This window comes from Larus michahellis, chromosome 1, assembly GCF_964199755.1.
Source record: "Larus michahellis chromosome 1, bLarMic1.1, whole genome shotgun sequence".
NCBI classification, from domain to species: domain Eukaryota; kingdom Metazoa; phylum Chordata; class Aves; order Charadriiformes; family Laridae; genus Larus; species Larus michahellis.
This window is the reverse complement of record NC_133896.1, coordinates 87,824,119-87,835,785: the sequence shown is the minus strand read 5'-3', so window position 1 is coordinate 87,835,785 and position 11,667 is coordinate 87,824,119.

Here is an 11,667-nt window from a genome sequence, read left to right as displayed (position 1 = left end):
GCAGAGGTTAGGAAAAGAAGGACTGGGTTTGAATAGACATTAGAAACAAAAAGTAACGGTAAGAATAGTGAATCACTGGGACAGGAATGCCTGGGAAAATGGTGTCATTTCCATCACTGAGAATGAGAGAGGCTAGATAAAGGTTTTGAAGAACTGACAAATTTAGGACTGGTCCCATCCCAGGTTGGGAATATGCATTGCATGATTTCTTCAGACATCTTCCAGGTTTATGATTCTGTGATTGCTTGTCTCATGCAACAAAACTCTCCGGTATATCAATGTTCACGTGAAAATATCTCAGTGAAAAGAAATTTGTCACTCATAATTCACTTGATTTGGAATATTTTAGCAAAGACTTCTCTGGTAAAAACATGGCAGCCTTTGCTTGCTGGGGTGTCTCTTTGTGTCTTCCGCAGCACCTTTGCACAAAGTGGTTGGGAGATGCTAACTGACTAGGATCTACACGCTGCAACTGCTTTTCAGATTTTAACCCCAAAATCGTGGTTTATTTTGCATACTGGAATGAAGAGGGTGTTCCCACTTCCGTTATTCTTGATGCTTGAAAATTAAAATGTGTGTGGGAGAGACATGCAGAGGAAGAATTGATGATGTGCGAAGTACAAGATATGTCTACTGGAAATGATGGTTCCAGTAGATGAGACCCACTCAGATAATAAAAATGTGAGTCAGCTCTCACTCATGTGCTAACATGGTAAAAGTCAATTTTTCTCTGACCAACTGTTTTTAAATTTTCTACATAAACACCGTGATGCATCAGGATATGTCTAAAAATAATTTTTCCTCCTCCCGGCGGATATATCCACAAACCCTGCGCAAAACCACTTGTGCTTCTCAAACACAGCTACTGTGCTATGAGGCTGTGGGTGAATGAGTAGGCTTGGTTAAGAGGAGTTTCAATCAAACCTTAGCTAAAGATGAGGAAAAAACCAAAAACAAACTATAGAATTCTGGTTCCAAAAGGGAAGCGAAGAGCTGAATGTGCCACCACGGCTCCTTCTCACTGCCATTTAAATTACAATTTTTGTCAAGTCTCACACCGTTTATTGGTATGATGTATATCACTGAGCTTCTCCTATTTTAGCTAGTTGCTGGAAGTGCTATATCCCTCTCAGCACTGCTGTTTGGCTTTCCATGAACTATTAAAAGTGGCCCTCATCTGAGCTGGGTAGTTTCATACAAAAGTTTAATTCAGCTGAATCAGCGCCTGGCAAAAAGGTCACGAGACATGTTAGTTTTGCTGTGGTCAGCTCTAGTGGGAGCTAGGTGAAAGGAGACTGGCAGATAATATTTGGAGCTGAATGTGATGGAGGGAAAATGGTGTTACGCTGGAAACCAGGCAACAGGCTGGTTTTTACGTTTATGGTTTTGCTTATTAGTAACCTGCTTGTAAACTTGTATTGATCTAATATTAATCTATTATATTGATCTATTGCTGTTTAGTTCCACGAGATGAAAGACATTCTGACTGTCCACTGTCCGTTGTCATGTTAGATGTGACTTGTTGAAGTGTGCGCAGATGGTGGTGCTTCTACTGAGGACCGTGTGGCTGGGGTTTTTGGGTTGGCTGTGGAGCTGGCTATACACAGAGGAAGAATAAGGATGGGGAGCACAGGACGGGGTAGCTTTGATGTTTGTCATAGCATGGGAAGCCTTCTTTTTTTGAACCACTGAAGTCAGTGACAGAGTTTGCACTGACGTCTGTAGGAGTTCTTCCTGTGGACCATCAGGATGGCAAAATGTACCAGCTGCTCTTGAATAATGTCAACTCTGTAGAGTTTACTGAGTACGTTGTTTTAAGCCTAGACATAAGCAGGTCAGCTACCATGGCTTCACTGAAAAAAATTATACTGGACTCAGTGCAGTTACAGCTTTTTATGTCAGCTCATAACCTGTCACACGACCCGAACAACGCTGGGCATCTTTCCTCCTGCTGCTCTCTCACACCAAAAACTGAATAAAAGCCCAGATGTAAAGTTCCCTCTTGCATTCTTCTGAAATCCTGAAAATCTGTATTCTTGAGAGTGTTAGTTCATTACCCAGCAAAAATGAGCTATCATGACCTAAACGAGATAATAGTAGGAATCAACTTGGGATTTTCAGAAATCTTCTATTATGACCTAATTCTGCTCCCATTTAATCCACCACTGGGGTTGATCTGGGCTAGAGTTATACGCAATATTAAGTGCTTTCAGAAATCCCGTCTTAAGTACAGAAGAAGAGTTAGGGATATCGATGTGGTACATTCTTCAAAAGAAATAAAAAACAAACAAAAATCCCCATTTGAAGTATGACTTCCACAAATCCTGTCATTTTATGCAAAGAAGCATTTCACAGATATGTACAGTTTCTAAGAAGATAACTTCAGCATTAAAACTTGAAAGATTAACAATCATCTTTAACAATTTAAAAAACATATTTTTGCTGGCTGGGTTTTTCAAAGCAGTTTCTAAATTTTAAATATAAAATAGTAAGTGTTGCATGGATTTTATTTTGCCTTAATCCTTGAGTGCATAATCCTGAAATAAATTTTGAGCTAAATCCCCTGTGACCAGAAACATTCCTTTAAACTCTAGGGATCCAGCCAGCTATAGTTATATTCTATGCCAACTAGCCAGATGTATTTAAAAGAAAGAAAATTCTATTCTAAGTAAAATAAATTCAAAACTCTTTACCATAAAGTTTGAAAAATAAAGCTAAAAACCAACATAGACTTTATTCCCACAAGAGCACAGAATAAATATGAAAAAAATACATGTCAGATGGGATCAGAATGATGTTTATGCATTGCAGGGTATTGCCTCAGCAAGGACCAGTGCAATTGCCTGGACTCACGGAGGAAGTGAATTGGTGCAGGCATGTTATGGTTGATAGAGGCATCTCCTCTCCTGTGTAACACTGAATCCTTTTTTGGTCAAGAAACGGAAATTTTTGCAACTTCCAGGGCTTGGCTGAGTTTTAAGGAGCTCTTGTTTGACTGAAAAGCTCTAAATAACAAAAAAGGAGCATGGGGCTTGACAGGGTCTGATTCTAAGTGCAGTGAAGCTGATGAGAGAGTCTTCCCTGACCTGGCTGGGCATGTAAGTATTTGGATCTACAGGCACAGATGACTCCTAATAGTGATTTATAAACAGAGATTTAGAATTTTTCTGAAGTTACATCCTCATATGCCTGGTGGAGCCCTAGTTTTCTTTCATTTGCCCCCGTCCTTTTCTTGCATTCCCTTCTCCATCTTCCTCTATTCCCCCCCTGCCCCCTCTGCCTTTTTTCCCCCATTTGCTGCCATTTAGCATTACATCAGCAGAAAATCACTGCAGTACTGGTGTGGCTTCCATAAAGCAGCAAGCAGACTTGAAATCAAGGAACAAATTCAAAGATGGGTTTGTTGTGTTCCTGTGAATATATCATAACTATAATGAGGGTTTGGAATACATCTACACACACCATAGGGGTAACCTCATCGTTACCCACCCATGGTGACTCTGATCTTGAGTGATCTCATTCCATATCCTCAACATAGTTCTGGCATGTTCCCTCTGCATGGAGGGGGGAATAGAGAATGACCTTCCTTTGAAATCCTAGATGTATTTACATGAGAGCATGCCAAATGCATTAACAAGTGGTGGAGCGAAACCCCGAGTGAGTAAACATGGTCAGACCAAACACGTGTAAATAAATCTAAAATTTCAGAGGATGTCCTGCTTGCTTTGATTTACACCGCAAACTATAGCAGGAAATGTTGGGCCAATGAGAATCTGCTCTATTCATTTATTTTTAATTGCTATTTTGTCATGGCATAGCACATCAAGCTCTTGGGGAACTATTTTATTTCCTCCTTGCAAAGTAGATTTGGTTCAGGTGACAACCCTGTTTCATTGTGACTGTAGTGACGTTTCCTCACACGTAGTAGCAGTTTCTGGTGGCGGATATTTGTGATGTTGCGCTCTCTGTACGCTTATCTCTCTCCTCATCTGCTGCACTCTCACTCAGAAAAAGAGAAGGCTGCTGCTACTAAGCTGGAAGCAGATATTTGGCCGAGTGCTTCCCTGGTTTTGGATGGGTGTTCCTACTTTTAGCAGCATGCCTAGACTTTGAGAGGTACCTTATGATGAGTGAACAGCTATATGAGGAACTTTCAAACTCTAAATCGTATCCAAGGAACCTCCGGTAATAAGGGCTTCAGCTTATACCCGCAAGTGGTCCTGCGGGAAAACTGGTCTTTGGCTTTTATTTCCTGAAAGGAAGGATTGTATGGCAGTGTTGGGGCTTCGGGGTCTGTATAATCAAGGCTCGGCATGATGAATTTGATGTACTGGCATCTGTTCTGTATGCTTTGTAAGACTTCCAATAAAATATGAATAAAAAAGAAATATGCTTCATATGTCTATATAGGACATATGGCAGTTAAAGCTTTAGATATGGCATTTTTGTTAAGTTAAGAAGGATATGTTAGAACACACATAAGTGGCACAGTTCTTTCAAAAACAAAAAGGCAGGGAAAATTTAGGAAGGCAGTCAAGGCAGATCCAACCTTTTTGGGGGATTTCTCGGGGGGCAAGGGGTTGCTTCAAGCTTGAATGCACCTCTGAAAAATCTGAAGCTCCAGACAGCATCCTGTTACTGTGTATAATCCTTCAAAGAGGGCAAGGTGTGAAAACAAGCCAATAAATGTGTAAGGGGTGAAAGAAGATTTTTACAGATCAGAGTCAAGGTTGCCAGCTTTTCCCCACCACAAAACCCCAACGTCCCTCTCCAGGAACTCGACCCAGAATATTATTTTTGGATGACTGCCTCTGTAAATCAGTACAGTGCAGATGAGGGCCCTCCCCCACAATCAACTTCCAACCTCTTGATGAGTGCAGAAAAGGCAAAAATAAAGGACAAGGCTGGAGTTTGGGTGATTTTAGTCTGTGATGGATTTTCCAGCGCTATCAATGTGCCCTGCCTTTCCGTAATGAAAATTAGAAGCACGATTAGGTAAATCGAATGTTTCCTATCTTGCTTGTGCTTTCTCTTAAAGCAAAACCAAACTGTAGCTTTTTCTTCCTTATGCTTTTCCTGCAGCTGCTTCCCCTGGCTCCTCCTTGGGTCTTGCTTACTGGTACTCCAGGCCAGCTCTGATCAGGGTGGGAGCCTACCTGGGACCCTCCCTGCGTTGATTGGGGGTCGCATCTCAACCCAGGCCCGCACCCCTGGTCCTGCAGCTGCAGGCACCGGTATGAATGTCGCTGCATGATCCACAGAGCCCTGTCTGGGAACAGAGGGAGTTTCAGTGACCTCACAGAGGAGAAAGCCTCTTGAAATTTTGGGGTTACACCCACAAAGCAAAGGTTTGCTGTAGTTTTCTGCATGCGAGCTCTTCGGATGCCATTTATAAGTTTCTGAAGGAGTTAACAGACAGAATTGAAAGGAAGAGCTCTTTCCCCTGGAGGTGGTCCAGGGAATATTTGTGGAAGATACTTCACAAGCAATGGGTAGCTTATGAATCCCCTGCCTCAAATTTATGAGACATGAATTGGACAGAAGATGAAATGCTTTGTAACGTGATTTGGTTTCAGTCCTTCAAGCTGATCATGAGCTACCCACTGTTCAGGACTGGCTGCTTGCAAGAGCAAAATAGCACCCTTGAAGAGTACTTATTCAGTGCACTGGCCTGGCAGAAAACAGCTTAGCATCAACCTGTGCCTTCCCATTGGAGAGCATCTTCTGGACTCGGCACCATGTGGTCTCTTCCACGTGGTACATGTGTTTCTGTTCTTGCTGAATCTCCCAAGCCTGTCTAACATCTGATTTCATTCGACTTTTCTTCTGGCCCAGAAATGTCCTTTCCTGCACCGCAGCTGGGACATAACTCACCGTAACAGCACCAACCCATGTTCCACAATTAGAAACAGTCCTCTCAGGACAAAGACCAATGGCTGCTCCTACCTTCTAATCCACTTCAGCGTGTCAGTGGGCTGGAGCCAGAACCCTTTGAGGGAGAAAAACAAAAATTTCATTTCTCTTTCAGAGTAGACGAAGAAAGAAAGTGCAACTAATTTCTAATAGTGCAGTATGGATAGAGGAGGAAATTTTGTGCAATTTGGACTCTGGCTGGAAAAGGCAGTCATTTTCTGGGACTGAGCTAAGGAGTCCCCTTCCTGGGAAACCCATCAGAGCCAACAGCCTGTGTGAACCACTGTGGTGAAAAGGGTGGTGAGATGAATTATTTTCAAAGAAAGGGGAGACGTGAGGTGCCCAGTTGATGCAGAGCAGTACAACTGCTCTGGCAATGTAATTTTTGTCAGCTCTAAGACCTTTTATTGCTGGAAGCAGAAACTTAATGATCAGACAGGTGGAAAGCTGTGTGAGGTGAGGGAATCCAGCATGAAGGAGATGGGAAGGGACATAAAAAATGTCTCAGATTATTTTGTATTGAGGCAGAAACCATCTACTCATACGTTGGGCTGATAGATTCTTAATGCCTGGTCAGAGGCCTCCGGGTGCAATTGCATTCATTACCCGTCCCTTTCATGGGGACAGCTCTCCTTCCTGCAACCTTCTTGCAAAAGGCTATGGCAGCGATGACTCTTGGCCTTGCTGGTCACAGCTCAGTATCGCATATGTACAATCCCATGAAACCAAAACATACTCTCAAAGAGCTCTTGTACTCCAGGGCTTCCACTTCAGGAAGGATATTAGATTTCAAAGCATATTTACATATTTACTATAACACTTCCAAGAGCAGTTTTTTTTAAAAGGTTATAGCAACATCTGTTTGCCTTTGATGGGGACAATTCCTCTTGGTTATGTTCCCTAGACTGTTGAGCTTCTGAATCTTACAGAAATCTTGAGCATTTTAAATTGTCTAAAGGTTTTATGTTTTTTTTCGCGTAAGAGTTAGAAACCAATTGGCTATAGAGTGTCCATAGATGAAAGTAATAGAGTAGTGTGCTCTGAAGACCTGAAAGTTATGCTCCTAAGTGTGTTGCATTTGCTAAATTTAAAGGGAACACAAAAACCTCTGACTATACCTGTGGCTTACACTGTGTTGTGTGTGGTATACAGCAGCACAAAGGGGAGAGAGAGAGATTTCTGGTTGCTCCATAGCAATGAAGCAGCAGAAAGAAGTGGAAGAAATTCCATACTCAAGTAGCTTTGTGAGTCCTTTGTGGGATCTTAAGTGTTCAGGAATCACGAGTCTAATAACAAGATGATTGGATTAAAAATTTGAAATGCAAAGTATGAAACTGGGAGGGTTGAACCTAGGAAACAAATGCTGGTTATACTTTCTAGCTATTTTTTTTGCAGCCATGCACTGCAGTAACACATTTTTCTTCAGAAGTTAAAGGCCATGTTCCTAGTGGCTGTAAAATTTATAAACATCAAATACTGTGAGATATATCAATGCAATTCAATAGAAATAGATTAATGCCAAGAAACTGCTTGTTTGACTGTCAGCTGTGCAGTCCATGTTCACCTAGGTATAGGAAAGCACTTTATAATAATTTATTGGGGGTATGTTAATGTGACAGATGGTATTTAAATCACATAGATTTAAACAGCTACAGCAACGTTAACCTCAAAAAAAAAAGACCTATTTTGAAGTCTGTAAATGGAAAATGAATGCATTAATCTTATCTTCACCTCAGCTTCTGTCGTTTTGTTCTGCTGGTAGCTTAGCATGAACTTTGGGAAAGCTAGTGTTAATGTTGCCTCCACATTTTTCAATTTGTGTGCGCCTTGGAAACTCTGGCTTTCAACTGGAAGTAGATATGGCAGAAGACCAGGATATACTTTTGGGATTTACAGAGGGACAGAGTAAATAAAGCTGGACAAGTTGGGTTCAGCAGTGAAAGGAAAAAAATAGCTTGGGGCAGCTTTTTTGAGGTCTCACCATCCCTTTTCGGCATTCACATCTGAAGCTTCCCGAGACAGCTCATTCTCGACCAACCTACTTAACCCTGGAGGCATAGGTGTGGATCACAGCTACCAATGGACATGGTAAATTTGTGATTCTCCAACATAAATTCAGGTTTGCTGTCACTGAAGGTGGATTGATGCTTAATTTATGAGAAAGGACGCTATCCAGATTCTTGCTCTCTCTTTTATCCCTTAGGAGTCCAGTCGTCTTAAAGGCATGAAATGGAAAAACCTCAGCTTTTCTTTTCCCCATCACCCCTGCCAGCCAGCCCTGCTGCTCAGCTGGCAGATACTGTGAGGGCACCATATGGACGCACGTTCCCAATGAATGTCAGCTGTCCGGCCTCATATGAGGATTGTTTTGAGTTAGCGCAGTACAGACAGCAAGAGAGATGCTAGTCCCTGTACGCTGACCACAACTGGTGGTAAGTTTGTTTTAGGTGGTGCTGAGTGCATTACACAGTCTCGCATCTGTATCTGTTTTATCTTTTTCCATGTTTTCCTCAAATAGATATGTGGAAGCACTCAGTTGATTCAGATCACTTGACACCTGTCAAACTCCACACAAGTTTTCTAAGTTGGGCCTGAGGTGTCTTTCAGGCGGGGAAGGGAGACAGGGTTGGAGGGTCCATGAGCTTTGGGGAAGTATCTGATCGGATGGCAAACGCTCAACTGTAAGATGCTTGTGCTTTGATGTAGAGGGAGCAGCAAGAGCAAAAATTGGAGAAATGTGAATCCTAGTCCCAGCTCTGGCTCTAACTCCAGGTGCTCAGATTAGGTCTCTGCTCGTCACCTTGAACAAGAAAACCACGACATAAAAGCATCGTTTAGATTCATGATTGCTAGAGCTGTCCCAGCTTCAAAAAACATATGGCCACCAGACCTTATGATTTCTCCTAGGTTGTTCTTCAGGGAAGTGGGAAAAGACTCAAATATTTTGTTTATTTGTTTGAAAAATTCTTTCAGTGAACATGGGGGAATATAGAAATTTGCAGGAATGCAGGGAATTAAGTTAAATCTGTAAGTGAAATTGCAAATATGATGGTTTTATGTTTATATGCACTGGTGTGAGAGCAGAAAGAAGTGGGCAGAAGAACCAGAAGAACTGTGGTTGTTAGGTTTTAGGTCTATTTCTGAAATATTTGTGTTTTCAAGTGGCGGTTCAGAGCAAACCTTTATGTTTAATTGAAGATGTCTTATATGTTGGAGGATCTTACCCACTACACACATGGCATCTTCCCAGCTCTAGTGGCATAGCTGGGTAGTTGTGGAGATAGCGCATTAGATATCAGCACAAGATAAGCCTGCTGTCAGAAGACATCTTGCAGAGGGCTATTAATACACTTCTCTGGTGAGGAGGAGGAGGATGTTCTCCTCTTACTCGTGCAAGGCATCTTTTTTTCTCTCTTCCTGTACCCTTGAAGGGAGTATAGGTGACCCTATGTCTTCCAAAAACCTGAAAGAGTCAACAACTGAGATTTGCTGGCCTTCTTTTTCTTTGTAATCACCTTTCTATTCTAAAAAGAATGAAGAGGAGAAGCAATTTTTGTAATATCTGATTGTTTGTTTGGTACAGCTAAAGTTCTTTATCCCACAGCTGCAATTATTTTAAATAAACAAAACCTTGTGTTTTTGTCCCATAGAAAGAATTTCTATTATTTTCTGTATGGTTTACATCTAATTTGAATTATGTTGGGGATTAGCCTGGGAAATGTTACGCAAATGGCTGAATTTTTTTAATTTTATTTTAACAGATCAAAACCCGTTTTCAGCTTATGAAAGCCTTTTTCCCATAATTGATATTATTCATTCTTTTTCTTTTAAGTCCTTAGAGGATTATGAATGTCAGTATTAGAATAAAAGGAAGATTGCTTTAGATAATTTTATGTGCAGGGCTCCGTTCCAAAGGAACCAAACTCAGATGGGGATCTTTGAGAACACTGGTAAAGGGACATGATAAAAATAAGGTGGGGGTGAAGAAGACCAAAGTGGGGGAGGAAAAGGAAGAAAAATCTACAAATCAAACTCAGCAGAGGTTTCCAATATAGCTGATGTTCCGCACTTTTGGTCAATCCATCTGGAATGTTTTGATGCTGTAGCGTAACATCGGTCCAAGATTGTTTTCACTTAACACTTTTTTTTTCCTGACTTCTGTGAAGCTTTCCAGTAATTGGAGTAACATGGTGTTATCCTAGATTAACACAGGACGTGACTGTAGGGAACCGAAGGCGTTGAGACTGCGTCCCTAAAACGATAATGTCTCATGCCACAGTTGTTTTCTGACTCAGGAGCGGAAGATGCAACTTTGAAGGACAATTCTTAGCCTATAAAGTCATACTACTTCAGTTCCCACAAGAGGAAACGTTATCCCATATCACAGAGAAGTCAGGCTAGCAAACCCCTCACCTGCAGCTAGAACTGGAAAGAGCAATGGCTCTTTTAAAAGCATCTCCTCTTAACCTGATTTTAAGTCTTTCTTGATGGCCGTCCTTTAGTACCTCTCAAGGACCACATTTGAAGAATGTTTCCTCTCACCTCCACTATCTGTGCCTGGCAAAGCAAGGCCTGGAAAGACTAACTGTACCATAGCACTGCTGTGTGACCAAGCAGGGTCTGAGGGTGATGAAGAGCATCACGTGGTACGGAAATACGTGTTGTACAGCCACTCCAACTGCAGAGGGGACACAAGATATGTTCACCCTCCTCCCCCCCAATAAGGCTGCATGGTCCTTCTGAAATGCTGTTATTTCACCATAAAAGTAGAAATAGTCATTTCCATGCGACTTATCTCTCTGTGGTCTTGCCAGTGCAAGAAAGACTTATTTAGTAAGTAGAAATGGAGTATTACAGTACCTAAAATAAAACATAAGAATAAATATGCTTTCCCCTTTTCTATGATGTAAATGTTTAATTAATACTTTTGAGGTGAAATGCAATGTGGTTTGAAATCACACCTCCCATTAAAAAACTACAGTGAATAAGCTTGCAGGACATCTTCTGCCATTAATTTGAGCAGACGTATGGGAAATGTCCTAAACTTGTACCAGTCAACCTACAAGTTTTTGTTGGCAGGCAGAGATCAAGATTAAGTTTTCCTCCAACTTTTTAGTGCATTGGCTGTAGCTACCTAGAGTAACAAGGAGAGAGGTAGGGATGTGAAGGAAATCTAATCAGCCTAATGCAGCTTCCTAGTAACTTATAGCCTCCATTGTAGACGATGACAAGGGTGCTCCAAAGGGTAAATCTTTGGGGACGTTTACAAAGTTTCCACTTTTCACAAGGAACCTCTGTCAGGTTGTTATGTCTAGCCCATCCAACCCAGTCCAATTCTGAGTGACAGTAGCAGCACAAAAAGAGCAAGAGGCTGTTGGCCTTTCTTTAGGCATTAACAACAGTTAATGTGTCTTGTGCACACACCGGTGTGAAAGAGTCTGATGGAGGGGAGCCCAGTTTGCCTGGTGGGGACATTGCTGTCTTGATCTTCTCCGCTGTACTGGAGGCCTCATGTGGTCAAGGTGCAGTCAGTCAAGTCAGCCAGTCCCTGTGCGGTGCAGCCCCTTTTGGGTGGGAGTGGATCAGGCACAGCAGTTGTTGGACTTCAAAGAAGTGCTCCTTGTTTCCCTGGTAGAAGTTATCCATCAGGACTGTGGGGAGGCCAAGCCTCTGTTTGGAATTCAGTTAGCAACGAGCGTATTGAAAGTGCAACTCGTTTACCATCCATGTAAAGTTTCTGCCTAATAGCTTAGT